The sequence below is a fragment of the Canis lupus genome, chromosome 38 (genome assembly GCF_003254725.2).
Source record: "Canis lupus dingo isolate Sandy chromosome 38, ASM325472v2, whole genome shotgun sequence".
NCBI classification, from domain to species: Eukaryota; Metazoa; Chordata; class Mammalia; order Carnivora; family Canidae; genus Canis; species Canis lupus.
Window position 1 is genome coordinate 23,047,590 of NC_064280.1, and position 23,118 is coordinate 23,070,707.

A 23,118-nucleotide genomic window follows, 5' to 3' on the forward strand; every position below is an offset into this window, starting at 1 on the left:
TGCTCTGATCTCTTGTCAAAATTCCGCAATCTGAACAAAACTACGATGCAAACACCACCATATTCTATGAACTAGGGTGAATGAATGAAAGTAAGAGAAAGCCCTTTTTTAGAAAGGGGGTGGGGAAGGATAACTATGTTCAACTAATGAAAAGTAGAGGAAGCCACAGTCGTGTTTTTGGTCAGACTTTCCTGACTTTGGACTTCTCACTTCTGCTCATACTTGGTGTTGGGCAGCTTAAGGCAAATGTCCTTCAATCAGAATGTGCTCTTTGGTGCTGAGGGGTCACTGTAGCCCGGCTTGGTTCCTCAACCGAGATTGGAGGAGAGGGGAACATGGTCACAGGAACTTCAGTCTTCAAAACGCCTCCTAAAATGTTTGCCTCCGATGTCCTACAGAGTTAATCACACCAGCCAATCTCCTCCTTTGATTCCTAGTGGCTTGACGATTCCAAAGTGGCCTAGTGGCTGTCTCTGTAGGACATCCGGCCAATCGTTGTGTTCTCCAGCTTTACTGAGATAATTTAACTGTACTTTCCTAGTAAAGGATTCTTCTCTTCAGTATTAAAATTTCAGGAATATTGAATTATTTACCCTTATTTTTCCTTGTTCTCCATTGCCTCATTTACTTTTGAACTACTAAGGGTCCTAACACCCCCCCGCTCCGCCCTGAAGTGGTTTTAAATATTTTTTTGGACTGAATCCAGGTTAAGTATAAACAAGTAGTGTAAACCAGTGTAAACCACCCCCATGCCTTGGTTGTCATGGGATAGCCTGGAGCTGTGTGTGCTCACTGGTCAGAGCTTAACGACCTCCAGTAAGAGCCGTTCAGCCTGTGTCTCAGCCGGTACGGTGGCGGAGTCTCCAGTGATCACACCAGGACATGTTCCATCTGGCTCACAGATGTATCCAGGGAGGTTTGTGTTAACCTAAATCCCGTTACTATCTTTTAAGGATCAAAATATTTATCCCTTTCTAGTTTTCCTTTTTGGAAATAGAACAGTTTTGGTACCTTTCTGAGTGTGTATATATGGAGCATAATCTGTGGCTGATGGCAATCGAATCAATATGCTCAGACACCCTGTTTCGTAGTTCTGGCCAATATATAGTTTTAAATAACTTGCAAGTAGGAATTACTTAATTCATACGCCTAATAGACTATTTAAAAAGCATAAGAACTGTAATGAAGTTTGATACTGAAATAGAAGTTAATGACAATTCAGCAAACCTACCTCAATATGATCTCACCAAAATTTTAAGTGGCATTGAGTTAATTAAGACTCTCATGTAGCATATTAAGCATTCTCTGTATTAAAAGAGAAATTTTATCACGATTAAACCAAGGTGATGTTTACAGAAAGCTACACGTGGGTGCCAAATCAAACATGATCTGTCAACTTGTAAGACTTCTAAGGCAGGTATGTATTCATATGTACCTAAAGGAAATTAAATAGCATGTCACTTAAATATGAAAATGTCTTTTTATATTACAAATCAAAGACAATATTAAAATGGTTCTTAAATGTAACATTTAATATCTTAAAACCTTATTATATTTTATACAAAAATGAGAAGCTTAAAAATTCCTACAGGAGCCACAGGAGAATATGCATCATTGTGAGAGCCTTTCATACATTAAAACTTAGGAGATTTGGCTGGTTCCTTCCATGGCATCAGATTGTCGCCCCACTTTCAAGGGAAATGTATCCCTTGATCAGAGGCATTAAGTAGGATGCCCTAATAGTGCATAAGGGGCATCTGCCAAAGATGGGGTGTGCAGTTATATGATCAGGGAAACAAATTCCTAATGTGTCTGTTTCTTGAAAGCCAGTTGCTACCACATTGATGATCAAGGACCGTGCCAGTTTCCACCTGAGTGTTGGGCATTGGGCATTGAGTGACCAAGTTAGACTTGGTGAGTGAAGTCTTTGCCATCGAGCCCATACCTGTCCTGTCTTGGTCACTATGGGCTTCTACTTTAATAGTCTCTTTAGCAAGAACTCGGCTGGTCAGAAAAGGATGATTGACAACAGAGTCCTCCTGACTCTGATTAAGAATCTCCTCTGCAGTGGGGAGCTTCTAGGACAACTTACGCGAGGCACAGATGACTTCCTAGGCTCTTTCTGACTGGTCCCCTCTGAAATGACTGATCCTTCCTTTTGTTAAAACTTACCATATTGGCCTTACTAAAATGTAGAAGGTATTTACTGCTTATTTCAGGGATCCATGCACATGGTTTGCCAATGTAGTGGATTAGTGAGGTCCTGAGGGATGAGGAGATGGCTCTGTCCCTCTGTCCCTGTAGATCAGATGGCATTACAAAGAAGGCTCTAGCTTACACGGGACCAAATGACAAACTGCTTGAGTCCTCCAGGTATTAAAACTGAAGAGATGCACTGGCCATTTGTGCTATCTGGGTATATACATTAGCAGCCACAACTAGTGACTTCACCAGCATTCCCCTCCGCCCCCCGCCCCCAGCTTTATTGGACATAATTAACAAAATTGAATGTATTTAAAGCCTATAATGTGATTTGATGTATATATTATAGAACAATCACCACAGTCAAGTCCATTAACACCTCCGTCCCCTCACATGATTACCTTTTTTTTTTTTTAATTTTTATTTATTTATGATAGAGAGAGAGAGAGGCAGAGACACAGGCAGAGGGAGAAGCAGGCTCCATGCACCGGGAGCCCGACATGGGATTCGATCCCGGGTCTCCAGGATCGCGCCCTGGGCCAAAGGCAGGCGCCAAATCGCTGCGCCACCCAGGGATCCCACATGATTACCTTTTATTTGCGGGAAGGCTAAGATCTACACTGTGAGCAAACTTCAACTATGCAATACGGCATTGGTAGTCATAGGAATCCTGCTGTACATTACATCCCCGGGACTTATACCAAAGGTTTGTACCCTTTGACATCTTCCCATTTCTCTGAGGCCCTGGTAGCAACCATTCTGTGTCTGAGTTTGGCTATTTCAAGATTCCACATGTAAATGCGATCACACAGTGTCTTTCCGTCTGGCTTAAATGTAGCATGATGTCTTCCAGCTTCATCCATGTTACAAACAGCTAGATTTCCTGGTTTCTCATGGCTGAATGCTAGATATTCCATTACGGGGAATATACCACATCCTCCTTCATCTATTTATGGACACTTAGGTTGTGTCTGGATCTTAGCTATCGTGAATAACCCTGCAAAGAAGATGGGAAAGCAGGTACCTCTGAGATACTGATCTGTTTCTTCTAGACACATACCCAGAAGTGGTATGGGTCCTATAGTTTTGTCTCTAACCTTTTGAGGAATCTCTATATACCGTTCTTGAGTGACTGTACCAATTTATATTCCCACCAACAGTGCACAAGAGCTCCCTTCATATCTCTGCTAACACTTGTCTCGTTGTCTTAATAAATAAAAGCCATCCTAACAGGTGTGAGGTAATATTTCCTGGTAGTTGATTTGCATTTCCCTGATCAGTGATGAACACCACATGAACTTGTTGGCCATGCATATACTTCCTGTGGAAAAAATATTCCAGTTCTTTGTCTACTCCACCCTATGCCTTTTTTTTTTAAGATTGAGAACAAGAGCATGATTGGGGGACAGGGGAAGAAGACACCCCACAGAGTAGGGTGCCTGATGTGGGGCTCAGAGGTAGGACCCTGAGATCATGACCTGAGCTGAAATCAAGAGTCACACACACTTAACCAACTGAGCCTCTTGGGTCCCCAATTTGCCCCTTTTTATTTGTGTGTGTGTGTGTGTGTGTATTATTATTATTATTTTGCTATTAGAAGTTCCTTATATTTTAGATCTTAAACTTCTATTAGATATATGGCTTGCACCTGTTTTCTCCCATGCCAGATGTTGTCTTTAATCTTGTGGATGGTTTCCTTTGTGCAGAAGGTTTAGTTTGATGTAGTCCTGGTTGTTTTTGCTTTTGTTGGCTGTGTCTTTGTTGTCCTATCCAAAGAAATCCTCACCAAGACCAATGTCAAAGAGTTTTTTCCCTTTGTTTACCTCTAGGAATTTCATGGTTTCAGATCTCACGTTTAACTTTTTAATCTATTTCTAGTTAAACTTTTGAGAGTTCCACCAACATTCTTTAAAACCCATCAGACTTAGTAGTCCTATCAACAGTTTGAGTTGAAATTAATAGGAATCAACCTACTTCCATCTCTGACATTTTAGCGGTGATACTAATCTCTTCAACTTTACCTAGAAAGCAGCTTTGCTTTTGAGGATTAGAGCAGACCAGGTGGGATCCATTGACTTTTTTTTTTTTTTTGGGGGGGGGGGAGGCATTCCTCCTGTAAAAGCATGGGTCCTTGTGGGGAATTCCCTTCATGCCAGGGTCTCAAGAGCTGTGGATTTCCATGTTCTGACGCTCCTGTGTACTGCTTAGGGTCGGTCTTCTCTCTTCGAGTTTGGTCTTTGTAGACTATGGAAATAAAATGAAGCCTTATAGACCTCTGAGAATTTCATGGAGGAGAAAAAGTAAACTTGAAGTATTTTCAAAGACCCCTGATGACTGCACAAACGTAAGCCTAGTGTACCCCAAATGGTCCCGAGCTGCAAGGTATCGTAACAAATCATCTAGATATACATTTGAGACATGCAAGAAACTACTTGTGTCCTCTTGTAGATTTAACCAAGTTGTAAAGCCTCTTTTTACTTCATCCATTTTTAACTAAGTTCTGTATTTATCTTAAATTTCTACTTTTCAGTGGAATCTTTCATTGAATTAATAGTTCACTGCTACATTAATTATATAAACTTGCCTATGGGCTTCATAGCTTTCTTTCATAATCACTATTCTAGTTCCTAAAACACTTAAATTATGGAATATAGCAAACATTCAGAAAGGTGCACAAAACCTGAATTGCACTTTAATTAAGTGAAGACCACTACCCAGATCAACAAATAAGCAGATTTTGGGGTACTAGAAATATTGTGCCCTCTAGCCATCACAACACTGTCCTCTGTAAAGGAAGAAACCATACTGACTTGTAGGGTAATCATTTGCTTTCCTGTAGTTGTACTATCTCTGTGCACACCACAAACAATAGTTAACTTAGGTTTTCCTGTTATTGAAGTTTTATGAAAAACCTATGTATTCTGCACCTGGCCTGTTCAACATCTGGTCTTCAGTATTCATCCTTTTCATGTGTGATAGATGGGCTGTGGAGGGGGTAGGAATTAGAGCTATCAATTATACTGTGGAGAGAGGAGTCACTTCTCGGGTGGGGACCCTCTAAACAGTGCTGTGAACACTTACACAGATTCCCTGGTACATAGGCATGTTCTGATCTCAATTTTCTGAATCCAACTAGATGTCAAGTCAAGCTTAGTTGTAAGACAGTATTGAGAGCTCGTGCAGACCCCACAGGTGAAAGGCAAGTCCTTCATAAGACTACCCTCACTTCAGGGACCAGCTGCATGTCTTAGGGACTACTTGCCCTTTTGCCCAGCTGGCTAGACATGTCAAAATGCTTTCTCTGCTGACTGAGTTAGCATCTGATCCACAAGTGGCTTGGTCCTTGGCAAAACTGAACCTGCTCCACATGCCAGTTGCAAGTCGTGAGGCCACTTGCACTTCTGGCTGGCTGTAAATTTAGGAGTGTTTACAACGATCTCAGATTTGTTAACTTGCTAGGACTCTCAGAACTCCCACAAAGCACTATATTTACAATCAGTTTTTGTATAAAGAATACAGATTGGAAAGAGCTTGGAGAGAGGTGTGGGGGTGGGGTATACAGCACTTCCAAGCCCTCTTGTGGACTCTGGGTCTATCACCCTTCCAGCACGTCAGTGTGTTCACTGACCAGAAAGGTCCACTGTGCCTCCGTCTATAGGGTTTTTCTTGGGGTCTCATTACAAAGGTATGATTAAACTATCAAACTCCATCTCCAGCCCACCTCAACCCTAGAGGTCAAGGGGCTGAACATCCCAACTCTCTACTGGTGTGCTTGTCTTTCTGGTGACCAGCTCCCATCTAGAAGTTATTAGAGGCCCACTGGGAGTCCCCTAGTTACCTAGTTAACAAAGATTAGTCTTAATACTGGGAAACTAGAGAAAAAAAAAAAGAAACATTGTGCCTAGAAGTAAGGACAAAGACAAAATTTCTACAAAAGGCAAAGAAATCTTTGGTGTCAAACGCTTGTGTGGGACTGTGGGGTGGTAATGAATGTGTATCTTCAAGTTTCCTAGTAAATAGCACTCACAGAGCAGTATTGATTTACCCTAGTAAAAGACTTGGGAACTTGAGTTCAGTATCTTTGCTGACACTTGGCATTGTTGGAATTTCTAGCATTTGTCAATTTAGTAGATTGATAGTGACATCTCCCATTCTCCTTTCCATCTCTTGACCTTTCCCTCATTGGGAATTTTCAGTATAAAATTTAAGTTGGCAATCGCTACTAAATCATCCTCAATTCCATTGTTCTTTTAAAAATTTTCTTCAAAATTGTTCAAAAGGTGGTGTGGGTTTTCTTGTGGGCAAGGGGTCTGGTACTTCAGGGTTTTTTTTGTTTCCCCTTGTCATGTTTTCTTCAGTTACACAACAGTGTATCTAGGTGTGGGTTTCTTGTTCTAGATCTTATCTTAAAATATTGGTGTCTTTGCTTCTAGAAAGTTCTTGGGGGGGGGTACCTTGCCTAGTTCAGTCAGTAGAACATGTGACTCTTGATCTTGGGGTTGTAAATCTGAGTCCCATGCTGAGTGTAGATTTCTTAAACAGTTTTTAACCATTGTGCTTTCCTACGTTGTGCTCTATTGCCTCTCTCTATATGCTTAAATGTAGGTTACATAGCCTCACTGTATTTCTCGTATTTTCTGTTTTTAATCACTCTGCTGCATTCTGATATTTTGGTTTATAGATTTGTCTTTCTTAAACATCCATTTGTCTTAATTTCAATTCCAGAATTTCTACCTGGTTCTTTTTTGAATATTTTAAATTTCTTTTTTTTAATTTTTAATTTTTTTTTATTTTTTAAAGACTTTATTTATTCATGAGAGACACACACAGAGAGAGAGGGAGGCAGAGACACAGGCAGAGGGAGAAGCAGGCTCCATGCAGGGAACCCGACGTGGGACTCGATCCTGGGTCTCCAGGATTACGCCCTGGGCTGAAGGCAGACGCTCAATCGCTGAGCCACCCAGGCATCCCATATTTGAAATTTCTAATGTAACTTGTCAACTTCAGTTTCCTGTTCTCAGAGCACTTACTTTCAAGTTTTATTCAAGCATAGTAATTGTATAATCTGTGTCAATATGAGGCTGTGGAGGTAACTTTCTGATGTTCTTTCTGGTTCTTACAGTCTATTTCTCCATGTGTCTTATTAGGCTGTATTCTCACTGTAAATAAAGTCCTAGGAATGATTTCATATGTAAAATGAATCTCCTCCTCTGGGGAAGATTTGTGTGTGTTTGCAAGGGGCTGGCAGGGGAGTAGACTGCTGAATTAGGGTCCTCCTAATCCAAGTTCAGGGCTTAAGAGTCCTTGGGCTTCAGGGATGCGAACCTACACAGCGAGCCTGGGAGTGTTGATCTACTTCCAGTTCACCCTTACCCTAGGGGTGTAAGCCATTAGGATCCTCATTGTGGGGAGCGGCTTCTGTTTTTCTCTAACTGTGCAAGCCCTTGGTGTTAATTCTTTCTCTTGCCCTTGGAGACCACTAAAAAAGTTCAAGTTGGCCAGAATTGTCGACACGCTTGGGGACAAAGCAAATTCCGTGCCTCTCGTATCTCTTTGGTTTTTCATTTTACTTTTACTTTGGCTTTGTGTTTGTCTTGCTGCTTTCAAAAAATCTTTAAAGAAAAAGAATGTCTTTATCTAGCACTTTAATTTTCTGAATTTTGCCTGCCATTATTAGAAATTGGGAATATATTCTTGAATCCTCTTTTGTTTTGCTGAATAATCTAGAATAAGGGGTGTGTGTGTGTGTGTGTGTGTGTGTGTAAGTACCTATGCAGTAAATGTCCTACATGTTTGCACACTCAAAACCTTTGTTTTGCCCTTACATCTGATAGTTTCAAACTTGGACCACTCTCTCCAACCAGACTACTTTTCCTCACCACCTGTGTGGCTGACAGCGTTTTCTGCCTGAATGCCTTCTAAAACACCTTTCCCTAAAGTGTCCCCTCCCCCAAAGAGTGGTCTTAAATATGGGGGGGAGGAGTGGCTATGTGGACAAGGAGAAGACCCATGAGGATGCACACTGCTGACCAAATGTGCACTTCTTTACACTTGTGTAGAAAACCATCTTTCACTCCTGGGTGTAGCTGGTTGTGCACTTGAGGCAACTTTTTAATAGTGGAGATCTAGAGTCAAACCATCCTGTTTTCCTAGTTCAAAGACCTGAGCTAGAAGCTTTATCTGTACAGATTTCTCACTTGTCTGAGAGCAGATTCCAGGGTTTCATCCCTGGGGGTGGGGGTGGGGGTGGTGGTGAATGCCAAAGCACTTGCCAGCTGTGCATGATTAGGGGAGATCATTACTGTTGAGCTGCTCTACGGAGCCTCTTCGGTTGGTTAACCTAAGAAATCTTTGATTTCTTAATTGTACCGTGTAGGATCAGAAATTTTTGCCTAGTTCTTGACCTTTCAGTGACAGCTTAGATAGGGTCTTAACGTCCATATATGTAAAGGAGAGGGTAGGAAGTGGAGAGGTAGGATTGAAGATTTGCATAGAAATCGGGCTCATTACCCAAACAAGGAAATGATGGGATACATAAGCTCCAGGTGGGAAAAGAATGTACCCCTAAAGACGGACACATTAGCAATCTGTCTGAATTTACACAATCCATATGATCTGATAACTCCCAAATAGATTAACACTAAAAAAGATCGCCTTCCTAGGACACTTTGTCTTGGAAGTGTGTGGGTTTCCCCCTCACCCAAAATTCTTTGGGTGCTGAGCCAGTGCATTTGAAGTCATTAAAGAGATTTTCAGTTAGAAGTTGGTAGCAGAATGTTGACTTTTCTCTCGGAACTGCTGTAAAAGCAGAGGAGGGAAGGAGAATCAAAATATAAATTATATGTTTGGAAAGCTAGGAAACATTAAAAACATCAGATCACAAAGTAAGTGGAATGGCCTCTAAAAGCTGAGGAAATCAAGCAGGGGCATCCACAGAAGGAGGGAGGACTTGTCAGTAGAGGGTACCTTGTAAAGTTAAGATTGCGCTTCAAGGTAAAAATTCTTCCTCTTCAATAATGGTAAATAGAGCTTACGGACCAGTAGGATGAGCTTTGGTTCTAAAGCTTTTGTTTCATCGGCCTAGTTTGTTTCCAGAACTGGAGAAAGTGGGGATTAATGAGAAACTCCTATGTGGAGATGGCTGGTCTTGGTGGTATGCAAGGCAGGAGTAGGAGTTCACTGAAGACTCTACAGCAGCTTGTCTCAACTGACTTGGTGAGAACAGTGGATTAATGGTATGGCCCCAACTCAAGGATCATAAAACAGTCCAGGTATCCTGGATCATGGCCCAGGTTCAAGAGGATGCCCCTAAGATACGTAGATAGAAGAGGAACCCTCACAGGGTCTGTACCACAATACAAGAAAATAAAGGGTTAGGTTAAACCAACTGGAATATAAAGAATCGATCCTGGCAAAGCATGTGAATGGAGGAAATGAACATTCTCAATTTTAAAATACAGTGAAATCGTTTCTATAAATACAACACAGAAGATGCAAGAGCTCAGGGAAGAGATAAGATGTAAGCATGATGAACAGGAATGGAATAGAAGGAAACCAGTACTGTAACCCCATCAATAATAGTAAAATTTAAAAGGGAACAGGGAGAATAGAGTTAAGGACACTGATGAAGCCTTGGAAGGGGGGGGGGTACCAAGCATAGAAATAAGGAAAGTTAATTGGAAAAGCATCATTCTCTCTCCCTAATCATCTAACATGGAATTAAAAAGGAGATCCAAAATACATGTAAGTGGGATCTCTGAAGAAAGCCCTAGATCTTTGAATGCATGCAGAGATGAATTGCTTACGGCAACTGAGGCCAACAATCTGATTTCACCAGAACTACATACAATGAGAGCAGAGTAGTGCCTGGCAAATTTAAAATCACACCCAAAAACTGCCTCTCTACAAACTATTACAAAGGCAACAATATTGTCTTGTGCTTTTGAGTCCTTACAGGTTAAGAAAACATGTTTTCGTGAGCCCTTCACATATCTGGTGGGTGAACTTTAACCAACTAAGATGACAAGAAAATATATAGCAAAGAGAAGGGCAAGAATAATTTAACAGTACACTTAGGATTTAACTGACAAGAGACCAGGAGATTGTAAATGTAATGTGATCTGACAATTCAAAAGCAATAGGACTGTGTATGAATATAGAATAGGACAAGAAGAATAGGGGAGGTATAGAGTTATATACTGACTTCATTTTGTAGCTGGAGATTAAAAGCTGGAATATAAAATATCGAATAAGATAGGCATAAGTATATTCAAGAAAACACACGCAATAAACTACAATCCGGTGTGGAAGAGGGTAATTAAAGGTGTGAGAGGAAATTACATCATTATTCATAATTTAGATTATCTAATAGCTAAGGGTATTACATAAGGTAGTTATAAAGGGAACCACTAGAACAAAAATTGCCAGCATTTGAAATGCTATGAAATCCAAAACAAAACCCGACTACATGTAGAGGAAAACCCACGGACTTTAATATAGAATGCTTGCTTCTGCAGCACCTATTGATCTAGAATATAGAATAAAAACTCAAATTATGCCAGGTATAAACAGGTCAAACTTATTCAAAAGAATAGGGTCAGATTAAATTGCAAGACCTCATTCTAAAAGCGATTCAGAAAGCTTGAAGGTGCAAGTAAAGGACTATTAGAGTAGGCAAATTCAAACAGAATATCCAATACAGTTGAACTCAAAGCCAAAGGCATTGAACAAAAGCTAAAGTGCTCTTAATACTCAAGGATGTGAATCATAGTGGTCATTCATAAATGAGAAACCATAGAAAATAGATACTACTGAATTTTAAATATTTTAACTCATGATCAAGTGGACAAAAGGTAAGTACATACAAGCTTTCAAACTCAAGAGTAAAATTTCAGTAGCCTGAAAACAGTGCTTTTTTTCATTTGAGTTCCCAAGGGTAGTCACAAAATCTGACCATCCATTAATCCACAAACAAAATAACACATTCCAAAAGAACATTTTCTAGTAAGTCATGAAAAGATGGTGAAAAAAACTAAGGAAACCCTCCCCATGAAATTGATTCAATCGCTTAAAACCACTCCGACATTAGACAGCTCAGAAAAAAGTCCAAGCTTAAATTGCAGAACACCTAGGAAATATCCATGTTAGAACTCCGGTAGGATTTGTGAAATATTAAGGCAGTGCTCAGGGAAGTATTAATCTTAATTTATAGTCAATGAGAATAGTGGATAAATCTCCCATTAAAAAAAATTATGGGAAAAAAAAATTATGGGAACCACAGTGAAGGAGTTACCAAAAAAAAAAAAAAATGCATGAATGATTTGGGTAACTGGAAAACAATCAGACTAAAACATAAATGGAAGCAGTGCCTTTGGAAAAAATAAAACCAAAAAAAAACCAGTAAGTAATCCATCAGTCAGGATTCTAGTGGAGAGATCTGGTGGCTTCCAGGATTGTGGGGCCTGCCTGGGGAAGTCCTGAGTCCATGCGCTGGGCCTCTGGATGAGCCCCAACTGCAGTGAGAACAGAGCTTCTTTCAGGAAGCCCCTCTCCTGCTCTTGAGGCCTTTCAGCCGATTGAGCCCTGCTCACTCAGGTTATGCTGGAAAGTCTTCCTTAAAGTACATGGATCGTAGACTTCAGTCACATTTATGAGAAACTTCAGGTTAGTGTTTGGTTGAATAACGGGGGGGCTATTGTTGCCCATCCCCTGATCTGACCAGACAGGCAGGTAGTACATAGTCCTCGGAAGAAGTGATTGTTGAAGTGCTCTTCACCTGAAAGAAGAGCACTTCAAAGTTTCTTCAAAGTTTTCCATGCTTTATTGACTCAGATAACTTCCTAAGAATCTGTAAATTATCTCCACGAATTCCAGAAAAAGTAGAAAATCTGAAACACTAATTCCCAAAACTTTAAGACCTATTCCTTGAAAGCCTGTCATAAGAGAACAAATGACTTGATTGCCTGTTTTTCTGGAGCACTGCTGTCCATGAGCATTTTCTGTGATGGAAACACTCGGTGCTGCCCAGTGTGGCCGGAGGCGCATGTGGCCACAGAGCACTTGAGTGCAGCTGGTTCTTGGGACTGGATTTTAATTTTATCTCATTTTAATTAAGTAGCCACATGTTGCTGTTGGCTACTGTGTTGGACAGTGCAGTTCTAGAGCGTGTAAGGCAAGCTTCCAAATTCTTTTATGAACTAATCATAGAATTGATAAGTATAATAAAGACTGAGCATAATAAAACCCGTAGGCCAATTTCATTTATAAAAACTGGTACAGACACCCTAAATTAGCGAACAACTTAGTAGCATTTTAAAATCCTAGTAAAAGAAGACCATGTGAGGTTTATTCTAGGCATTTACAAATGCTTTGAAAGTGGAAACTTAATTTATATTAAGATCTTAGTAACAGAGGCATGTCGAGAGAGTGTCTACCATCATGAATTTTTGAACATGATTCTAGAGGCAGTAGGTAATGTGTGTGAGAGTATGAACCTGTTCCTTTGGAAAACCCCAAAGAATTATTTGAAGAGGATTTTAGTATATGTGCTGCCGAAGCGAGCACTGAAGAGGAGAATTTAGAAATGTGGATGGCTGTACTAAAATCCATAAAGAGCAATACTTTCCTATAGATTATAACTGGATAGGGTACAATGCCAGAGAATCTAGCATAGCAACAACAGGTAAGTTTGTAAGAATCGAAAGAAACCTGCAAGATCGAGTTGAAGAAAACCATCTCCTGAAGGACAAAGATGTGAGCAAAGGGGTCAGGAGGGAAAGATGTAATGTTCTCTGGGATTGGGTTCTACAAGTTAAGCTGTGAATTTAGTGTCCATTTAAGCCCCCAACAGGACTTTTTCTCATTAGCAAGCTGATTCTGCAGTTCATGTAGAATAATTAAAACAAGAATAGCTAGGAACATTTCTACTCCCAAACATAAAACTATACAAGTTAAAGTAGTTTTATACTACCACATAAATAGGCCATTGATTGGTTCTAAATATGGACCTACATGCATATGGGGATGTAAGTTCTCATAAAGGCCTTTCAAAACCATGAAAAGAATGTCCAGTACATATTCATTACACGGTATTGAGCCATCCAGAAAAAAAAAAATCGCAAAAATGTGCATACCTAACGTACTAGACCAAATGGATAAGAGTTTTCAGTGCCAAAAAAAAAAAAAAAAAAAAAGCCATAAAGGACTAGAAAACCAAGGGAGTCTTTAAAAATAATTCTGGTTAGGAGAAGACCTAGCTAAGCATGTCACAAATATAGCAGTTATAAAAATTCAACTATTGAAAATTCTTTGACAAAAGCAAAGTCAAAAGACAAATGACATAGAAATATGTAGTTCTGAAGTCCATTCTTTATGATCGGACACTCTCTAAGTGGCCTGTACAGATTGGGAACAGACCAGTAGCCCTCGGGAAAACCCGTCAATGGCCTGGATCGAGAGCTCCGAGGAAAGGAAAAGCTCATGAAAAGATGGGCACCCTCCTTTATAATTAGACAAATGCAAATTAAAACTTCACCGAGCTGCTCATTCTCATCAGTCAGATGGACAAAGATGAGAAAGTCTGGAGGCGCTGCGCGTTGGCGGCGGTGGGCCGAGGCCGCTCCTGCTGCCGTCGAGGGTGGTGGCTGGTGCTGCGCGGCCACCTGGCTTGGGTTCAGCGGGTCTGGCGAGCACCATTGCAGGGCAGTGGCTGGCGGGGATTCCGGGTTTCGGGACCTAAAGGGTGGTGGGTCCCTCCGTTCTGCTCGTCGCCTGGGTCCCCTCACCGCGGCTGGTGTGCTGTGACCGTCCAGCCGGCCAGGGTGGCCCCAACTGGCTCTGTGTCCCCACCAGGGTGGGCCTGCTGGCCCTCAGGTCCTCAGTCCCCCCGAGAGCCCTAACTCTCGCGGCGAGAAACACTGCTGCATCCCGGAGCTCTTCCCTTCTGCACTTTCCTGCCCGTTCTCGCCTCAGAAGGGACCGGTCCTGGGTCCTGGCCGAGGGGACGCAGATGCAGGTGGCCTCGTCCTCCCTTGCTGCGTCCGCTCGCTGTTCGCCTCGGGCCTGGTGAGCTGGGGCGCTGGGCTAGCACCCTCCGTCCTGTCCTCCTCCTAGCTGGGCCCGTTGCCCAGCACGTCTGCGTCGAGGTGAAGCAGTGCAGCGACACTATGCTGGAGACCCCTCTCTGCTGTCCCGACTGCGGGGTATTAATTGGAAAACAATTAGTGGCCTTCCAAGGCACAGAGCAGGGGATGTGACCCTTCACGGGGTGAGGCGGGGCGGGAGCGGGGAGCTCTGCTGTTTGATGGAGTGGGGTGGGGGTGATGTTAGGCGGGGGGGAGTGCTGCCCAGGGAGCCGAGCCTGCTGCTCCGAGGGACACTCTACTTAGAGCTGAGAGGGACAGACCAATTAGAGACGTGGCTCGACTGTCCCCCGAGTAAGGAAGGTGGTCGGCGAAGCGGAGCAGGTGCGCCAGCTGGCCTGTGCAGCCTCCCCGTGTAAGGGAGGGAGTGTTACCGGGGAGTGGGGGAGTAAGCCTGGGTTTGCTGCCCACGAAGCAGCTGTGAGCGGAGGCCATCTATGGGGCACGGCCCGGCCCTGCTGGGAGGGAAGAGCTCTGCAATGGGGAGGTCTCCCCTGAGTTCTGCAGATGGACTGCAGACCCCCTGCAGGTCCAGCGAGTGCACGACTTCGGGAATCCTGATACTAGGCACAGATGTGAGGGACGAAACCTAATGCCCAGCAGGTGAGAGGGTGGAAATCCCTTTGTTGAAAAGCAGCACGTTCCTGGGAGTGGGACTCCTTTTAATGTTTAGGATTAAGTGCATCTCAGTCACGCATAGTGGTACATGTTAACTGACGTGAAGCAGGGAAAAGGAAGAGGTCTAGCGTGACGGTGTGTGTGTCGCAAAGGACTTGGTATTGACCACCCAAGGCACGATTTCCCCTCTACGTGTGGTGCAGTGACAGAAGGGCCACTATAGCCTTGGGGACAGAGGCAATGGGAATGGGTACTTCCCCTCCTGTTCCAAATGGCATGATTGCTAGAGCAGACTTTACCCTGGATCCCTCTCACCGCACATTTTCTCTACTCCAGCCTCGGCTCCAGGGTATTAATAAGGGACTTAACAGATGCTCTGAAATACTACAAATGCGTACTGTCCAGCTTCCATCATTTTACTCGCTATGGCTAATAAGTCCTGACGCGTGTCAATCTCTGTGTCGAGGGCTTGAACGTTGAAGTCTTAAAATGGAAGCGCCGTGTACATATTCCGTACACAACCGATAAATACCCATGCATTATCATAAACACACTTGCGTAATTGCCACTTAGAGCAAGAGAGAGTATTTCCTAGGACCCCCATGCTTCCTTCTACGGACTACACTCCTCTCTGGAAGTTCTCCCTCTCCCGACTTCTACACCAGAGGTTCCGACCTCTGTTTTTGAACTTTACGTGGAATGGAATCGAGCAGTTTGCGCTGTGTCTGGCCCCTATTCCTCAACCGTGTTTGTGGGATTCACCCTCACTGTTCCACGTGCTAGTAGTTCGTTCATTCTTGTTGTGGCATTTTGACGTGTGAACGGAGAACGTTTCTCCCCGCTACTACTGACGGCCGTGTGGGAAGTTTCTACTACTTGGTTGTTATGGGTATTGTGTTCTTGAACATTATGGTGTGTATCTTTTTGCAAAAACATGTATTTTGGGGATATGCCCAAGGTGCTAGTCCTATGGCATATATGTAGTCTTAGTGGTTCTCTACCGTCTTGCCCTTCTGCATGTTCCACCTTTCCAACTTTGGGCATTGTCTGCTTTTCAAAATTTATTCAAGTGTCCAGTGATGCTGTGTGCCTTAGATTGTTTGCATACCCCTGAAATTCACATGTTAAAAAGTTAACCTCCAAGGTGATGGTAGCGAAGTGGGGTTTTGGGAAGGTGTGTAGGTCACGGGGGCAGAGCCTTCATGAATGGGATTACTGGTCTCCTAAAAGAGACCCCAGAGAGCTCCTTAGCCCCTTCTACCATGTGAGAGAGTCTGTGATCTGGAGGAGGATGCTTGCCTCACCTGGCTCCTCAATCTGGGATTTGCAGTCCCTAGAACTGTGAGAAATTATAGAGGCCACTCAGTCTGTGGTATTTTGTCATAGCAGCCTGAAAGATGAAGATGTTGTGGTGTTCAGTTGAAACATTTTCGCTTATTTGCAATTTGGATAGTCCCTTTAGTGAAGTGTCCACTCAAGCCACCTGTCCATTTTTCTTTTGGATTCTTTGGACATTATCTTTTTTTTTTTTAAAGATTTTATTTATTCATGAGAGACAGAAAGAAGCATAGAGGGAGAAGCAGGCTCCTTGCAAGGAGCTCGATGCGAGACTCGATCCCCTGGCTGGGATCACACCCTGAGCTGAAGGCAGACACTCAACTGCTGAGCTGCCCAGGTGCCCCTCTTGGACATTTCCTTTAAAGAGTTCTTCACATATATTGGATAGAAAGCTTTTATCATCTTCTCCCAAATTAACGGATTTAGTGAAATACCAATAACATTCCCAATAGTTTATTTTGTGTCAATTGAAAACTCTAAGATTTCCATGGAAACGCAGAAGACCAGGAATAGCTAAGAACATTCTAAAGAAAGGTAGAGGGTTACTTTACTGGATTTCAAGATATTTTAATGTGAGAGTAGTTAGGACCTTGTGGTACTGGCACACAGACCAACGGAATGGTAGACAAGGAACAGATTCACACTTGGATACTTGATTTAGGACAACGTGGCATTGAAAGACAGTAGAAAAGATACCCCCCCCACCCCCAGCCAATAATTCTGGATCAACTGAATATCCAAATGGAAAAAAACTAAAACCCGATCCTGGCCTCACGTCTTATTCCAAGATAAAATTGAGGCAAATTATAGATGAAAACACGTAAGGTAAAATGATGAAGCTCCTAAAAGTTCATGTGAGAACATCTTTATGATCCTGGAAAGGGTTTAAGTAGGATACCCAAAGCACGAACCATCAAGGGGAGACTGAGGAGTCAAACAACGGTGACCTAATGTTTTTATATCAAAAGATAGTGTGAAAAGGCAGCCCTTGCAGAGGGGGCGGGCCGCGGGAGAAGCTGTGTGCTGGGAGTGGTTGCCAGACTGTGGTGCCGGCTGACTTCAGGCTGGCTCTGGTCAACGGGAGGTTGGAGGGCAGAAGGAAGGGAGGGGCAAGGATCTCTTTCCTTCCCTGTCCCCCGCCCCACCTCCTCAGCTGTCGGCGGCTCTCCAGCAGCAGCTGCATCTCCTCCATGGTTCCCACTCTAATTCCAGCTTTTACCGGCTGGTGCCAACCCCTGGGTTCTGAGAACTCTTCCAGTATTCGACCCCACTAGTGCTCTAACTCCCATCCTTTCAGCCCCACCTGACTTCAGCGCAGCCGCCTGGACAGCTCTGGAGGGCTTCAACTCCTCTCAAGCACAGCCACTTCTTTCACCGCCTGTCCTGGGGTTCCTACTACACCGTAGAGGTTTCCAAGAGCCTGCTTGGTGAGCAAACATGTGCAGCTAGGAAATCAACCCCCTGAAGGTGACCCTCCGTAAGTGAGAGACGGCAACCAATGAACCAATGTTTGTCCCAGTCAATCTTTAGGTGGAAAAATCTGCATGTCCTACATGCTTCTCAGAAGATCCAGGGGGTGGGATTGGGCTTCCATTGACTACAGCAGTGACCTCAACAATACACCTTATGTTGCATTTTCTTCCCCCCTCATTCTAACACCCCTAGCTTCTTGGAATCCCCTCCTAAATTATAGTTAACCCTTCAACAACATGGGTTTCAAATGCATAGGTCCATTTTTACATGGATTTTAAAAAATACAGTATGGTAGGTGTATTTCCTCATGATTTCTAACATTCTTCTTAGCTTTATTGGAAGGAGAACAGCATACAGCCCGTAGCATACAAAATAGGTGTGAATCCAGTGTAGTTGGTAAGGCTTTTGGTCAACAGTAGGCTATTAAAGTTTTTAGGGAGTTATAATTGGATTTTTGGCTGCATGGGGTAGGTGTCTGTGCCCCTAACCCTTTCACTGTTTGAGTCCATTGTATTTGCTCATGAGCTCTGGTCTCAGGCTCTGAGTTTCAGCGGGGAGGAGGGAATCCAAGCCAAGACACTGCTTTCTCTTAGTCCTTCCAGTGTAGGGGTGATACCAGATTTTTTATGTTAATCCCTGGTTGGTTTCCTTGTATCCTGTTTGAGTTCCTGTATTGACTTCCTTATGTCTTCCATATGCAGGGTTGACTATCATCCTAGTTACTCTGACAAACCATCCTGGTCTCTCCCCCTCTATCTTACCTTGCAGCTTTTCCAAGTTCTGACCTCATAGCCGTGAATCTGCATGGGTTCCTGACCAGTTTTCTTCACTCTCACTCTTAAGTCATCTGGTCTTAGACGTTGATCGTTTTCTGTGTTACAAGAACAGGACATTTCACGGTGGTTGGTTGAACTTTGGAGACCAACTGCCAAGGTTCAAATCCTGACTCTGTTATGAGTGGTGGTGGCCAGGTCTTGTCTTCTCCCCACTTGAGGTTCTCATGTGTTAGGTGAGAATAAGATGGATGTTAGTTAGGTTTAGATGAGTTAATGCATCTAGGACAATCCTGATAGGTAAATAGCATTAAATAAATGTTCCTTTTCATTGCAACTCCAGAATCTATACTTGTTTTCTATGCTGATTCATCATGGATATTTCCCTTAACACTTTGATCATTTTATTCACCTACGAATACTTGCTGAATGTCTATTCCATATTTGCAGCTGTAGGCCACCCTGTCCCTTGCAGCTTAATATTTTATTTTATTTTATTTTATTATTTTATTATTTTATTTTCTTTTTTCTTTTTTTTATTGGAGTTCAACTTGCCAACATATAGCATAACACCCAGTGCTCATCCCATCAAGTGTCCCCCTCAGTGCCTGTCACCCAGTCACCCCCACCCCCGCCTACCTCCCTTTCTACCACCCCTTGTTCGTTTCCCAGAGTCAGAAGTGTCTCATGTTCTGTCTTCCTTTCTGATATTTCCCACTCATTTTTTCTCCTTTCCCCTTTATTCCCTTTCACTATTTTTTTATATTCCCCAAATAAATGAGACCATACAATGTTTGTCCTTCTCCGATTGACTTACTTTACTCAGCATAATACCTCCAGCTCCAACCACGTTGAAGCAAATGGTGGGTATTTGTCATTTCTAATGGCTGAGGAATATTCCATTGTATACATAGACCACAGCTTCTTTATCCGTCCATCTTTCGATGGACATCGAGGCTCCTTCCACAGTTTGGTTATTGTGGACATTGTGCAGCTTAATATCTTAGAAACCAAATTCTCCATCTGTCTCTACCAGCAACTCTCCCATTCCCCCAAGAGAAGCTTTTATTTCTAACATTTTCTTGAGAATATCATTTCTTCTAGTCGTAACTGCAGTAATTATTACAAACTCATACAGTGGCCTGTATCTGTGAAAATGCTTTTTAAAACCTAATGCTAAGCTACAGACACCCTGAGGACAGGGTTAGTATCTTGACCGCATTTCTCCAGCAGCTAACCATTTATTTAATTTCTAGTAAATGACCGAGAAACGTTTGTTAAATAAGTTACCTCTCATCTTAACTCTGAGATGGAACAAGGTTTTTTTACTGAGTTTTCCATATGAAAGAGTAACCCCAAGGAGATAGGTCGTTGCTTCTGTGTTCACCACCTTGATCTAGAAATTCATTTTTTATAATAAATTTATTTTTTATTGGTGTTCAATTTACCAACATACAGAATAACACCCAGTGCTCATCCCGTCAAGTGCCCCCCTCAGTGCCCGTCACGGTGGGGGTGAATGGGTGATCTAGAAATTCAACCACGTTTAAGTGGCTGAGACAGACATTCCTTTAGTTTGGAAAACGTGTAGTTACTTTTTACTCCTTCCTTTACGCCTTCCTATCCTTCACTACCCTCGCCTGGGGTTGTTCCTTAGCATCGTGTCTCTGATTCTGATATGCCGCCTTCACCCTGGACCCTCCATCCCTGCTGGGGCCTCCCTGGGGGCTTTCATCTGTGTCGCCCGCTGTTGATACGGAGCTGCGTCAGCCTGAGGATGGACTGGTCTGAGCATCAGAGAGCCAGGATGGAGCTTGCTACTAATGGCAAGCTTCTGGACTCCATGAAGGATCCTTTGAAGGGGTGACACTGTGGTGACCCCTCCCCCTGCTCCTGTCACCACACTTCTGCTGCCTCTTCATCCCGTCATAGCCTCGCTCGACATGGGGGGTGGCTTTGTACTGTCGTAGGTCCCTCTTGGCAGCAGGTGCATCTCCCACCAGGGGTGAGTGGGTGGAGGGCTCCTTCCCTCTGGGTCTTCCCCAGGCTCTCTGGAGGTGGGGGGCAGGCATGGGCTGCAAGGGGTGACTGGGGTTCCTCTCTCAACAGTTGGAGCTGGGCTTCAGCCTCATACTCCCCTGCCTCCCATGTGTACCTTTGTCTTCTGGGGCAGGACGTATTACGCGCATATGTTTCTATCCATGAGAACCCCCATCCTAGTGCACCCTCCGGAATGGGAAGGCCAGCCTTCAAAAGAAAAGCAGATCGTAGCAATGTCTAAGGTGTCGTGGAAGAAGAGTAAGAAGCCACTCTAACCAACTCTTCTCTAGCCTGGGCTGGGGAGAGCCGGGAGGGGACCGTGCGTGTATAGGATTCTTGGGCTTATGGCCTCTGGTAACCCAGCCTCATCCTCCTAGGCTGAGCCACTGGCATTAGCCACTCTGGACGTTGGGCTCTTCCTCGGAGGTCTCGAGGCAGCACCAGGCAAGGATGCCGTCAGGGGACTTCCTATGTGTGGGAGTCTCCGCGATCAAAATCAGTGTGGTGGTGCAAACCTAAAATACCACGAGGAGGAAGACTCAATAGAAACGGAAGGCCGTGGAAAGATTTGTCAGAATTAGGACAGCAAGTGGTGTGTGCAGGGCAGGAGCGCTTTGGGGGGAGGGGGCTGACAGGTGGAGATATTTATACACACGCTCGGTGACCGGAAGGCATCTGGTTTCCTACAGAAACAAATTTGAATAGGTGATCTAGGATAATCCTCTGTAAATAGGATTTCTGTGTAAATGCGGTAGAAATAACCTGTGGCTGTTTCTCCTGAGGTCTTTGAAAACAAGTAAGTTCTAGGGTGCCGGTAATGGGTTAGGTAATCTCTTAAATAATTTATGACAAGTGGAGGTAAGCAAAGTGCACGGTTGGGAAGAGAAGCCCTACAACTTGCCTCCAGGACCACCAGGGCTTTCAGGGGGAAGGATATGCAAGTGTCTGTTTTCCGTGCTGTTCCAGGCCCCCAGCTGCAGCTTCTGGCGAGGTCTGGGTTCAAGGCCACCATGGGCCTTGGGTGGCGCTTAGCTCCTGTGTTCAGGGTCCTTGCGGGATTTAGTCTAGAGTGTTGGCCCGAGGCCGGGTTCCCAGGGTGTCCGGGACTCCAAGCAGCTCACCAGTCTGTGCCCCCATACCCTCCAGGGCCACCTCCCTGCACGACACCCCTGAGCCCAGAAGCTTTGTCATGGAGCCTGTGACTTGGTGACAGTCAGTCCTGCGGCCCACCTGAAACCCCACCCCCAGGGCTGCGCTTGCCCTCGCTCCCCCCTGCCTTCTCTCCCACCCCATTCTCCTGTGGGGCTTTTGCTCCATTCCCTGGGTCTCTTGGACAGGAGCCCCCGGGACACTTAGCAACATCCGTGCACCTGAGTGACTCGGGCCGTGAGCTCGCGGAGCAGGGCTTTGCCCCCGGAAGCCCCTGGGGTTGGATCTCTGCACTCCTTTCCCGTGCCAGCCGCGTGCCCGGCCCTGGGATGAGGGCCCCGTCGTGCCCCGGGCCCCCGGGGTCCCCCCAAGCCAGGGCTCGTGCACGGAACACCCGGAGGGCGCTCGGCCCGGGGACGGAGTCTAGGCTGCTCGGATTCCTCGGCTCCTGTCGCTGGTGAACCAAGACCCAATGGTGCTGTGCGTGGACGGGCCCTGGCCCTCGGTCCCTCGCACCTGGCCTCGCCATCGGCAGGTCCCCGGGGCATCACGGGCACTTTCCAAAGCCTCACTTCGGGCCAGGACACCTGAGCCGCTTACAGGTGAGCCTTCCCGGGTTCACATTCGGAATTCGGTGACCGGACATAAACGGGTGTGCAGGGCTGGCCCCGAGGGCGCCCGGCCTGGGTGGGGGAGCCCCGAGCTTGCTCCAAAGCTCCCCTGCAGTTGCCTTGGGGTCTGGGGTTGGTGGCTCTCGAGCCAGGGACCCTGCACCTTCATCCTGAGCCATGCTCAGTGTGGCCGAGCGGTCGTGTGTGAGGGTAATGTCTGCGGGGCTGCTTGGGGAGACCGGCTCTCCCTGACTTCCGTCAGAAACCTACCGTGAGGCATTAGGAAAAGTTAATTGCTGATATTAGTGAGGATACGCAGAAAAGAGCATCTCGTCTGTTACCGTGCTAATCTAATTTTCCTAGAGGGAGATATGATTTTATATACATTTAAACCTTTAAAACGTTCCCTTCGTCTTGAAATTCAAAATCTTAATACATTATCTTCCATATCTTTACCCTTAAGGCAATTTTTTTTATTTGGTTTTGACTTTAATTTTCAAAATTTATTCTTAAGGTAATACACGCCCATAGTTTAAAAATCAACAGCACTAAAAAGCTCATAATGAAAGTTTCCTGCTTTATCCTTCCTTCTTCCTAAGTCCTAATTCCCAGAAGCAATTCATTTAGCAATGTCTTCTGGTATTTACTTTTCTATTCCTTATACAACTTGATTTATCAAATTTAGGGAATCTATTAACTTCCTGTTATAGTGGAGCTAATTTAAATTCTTAAGCCTTCCCACAATCATGCTAATGTCTTTAATGTAGATCTTTT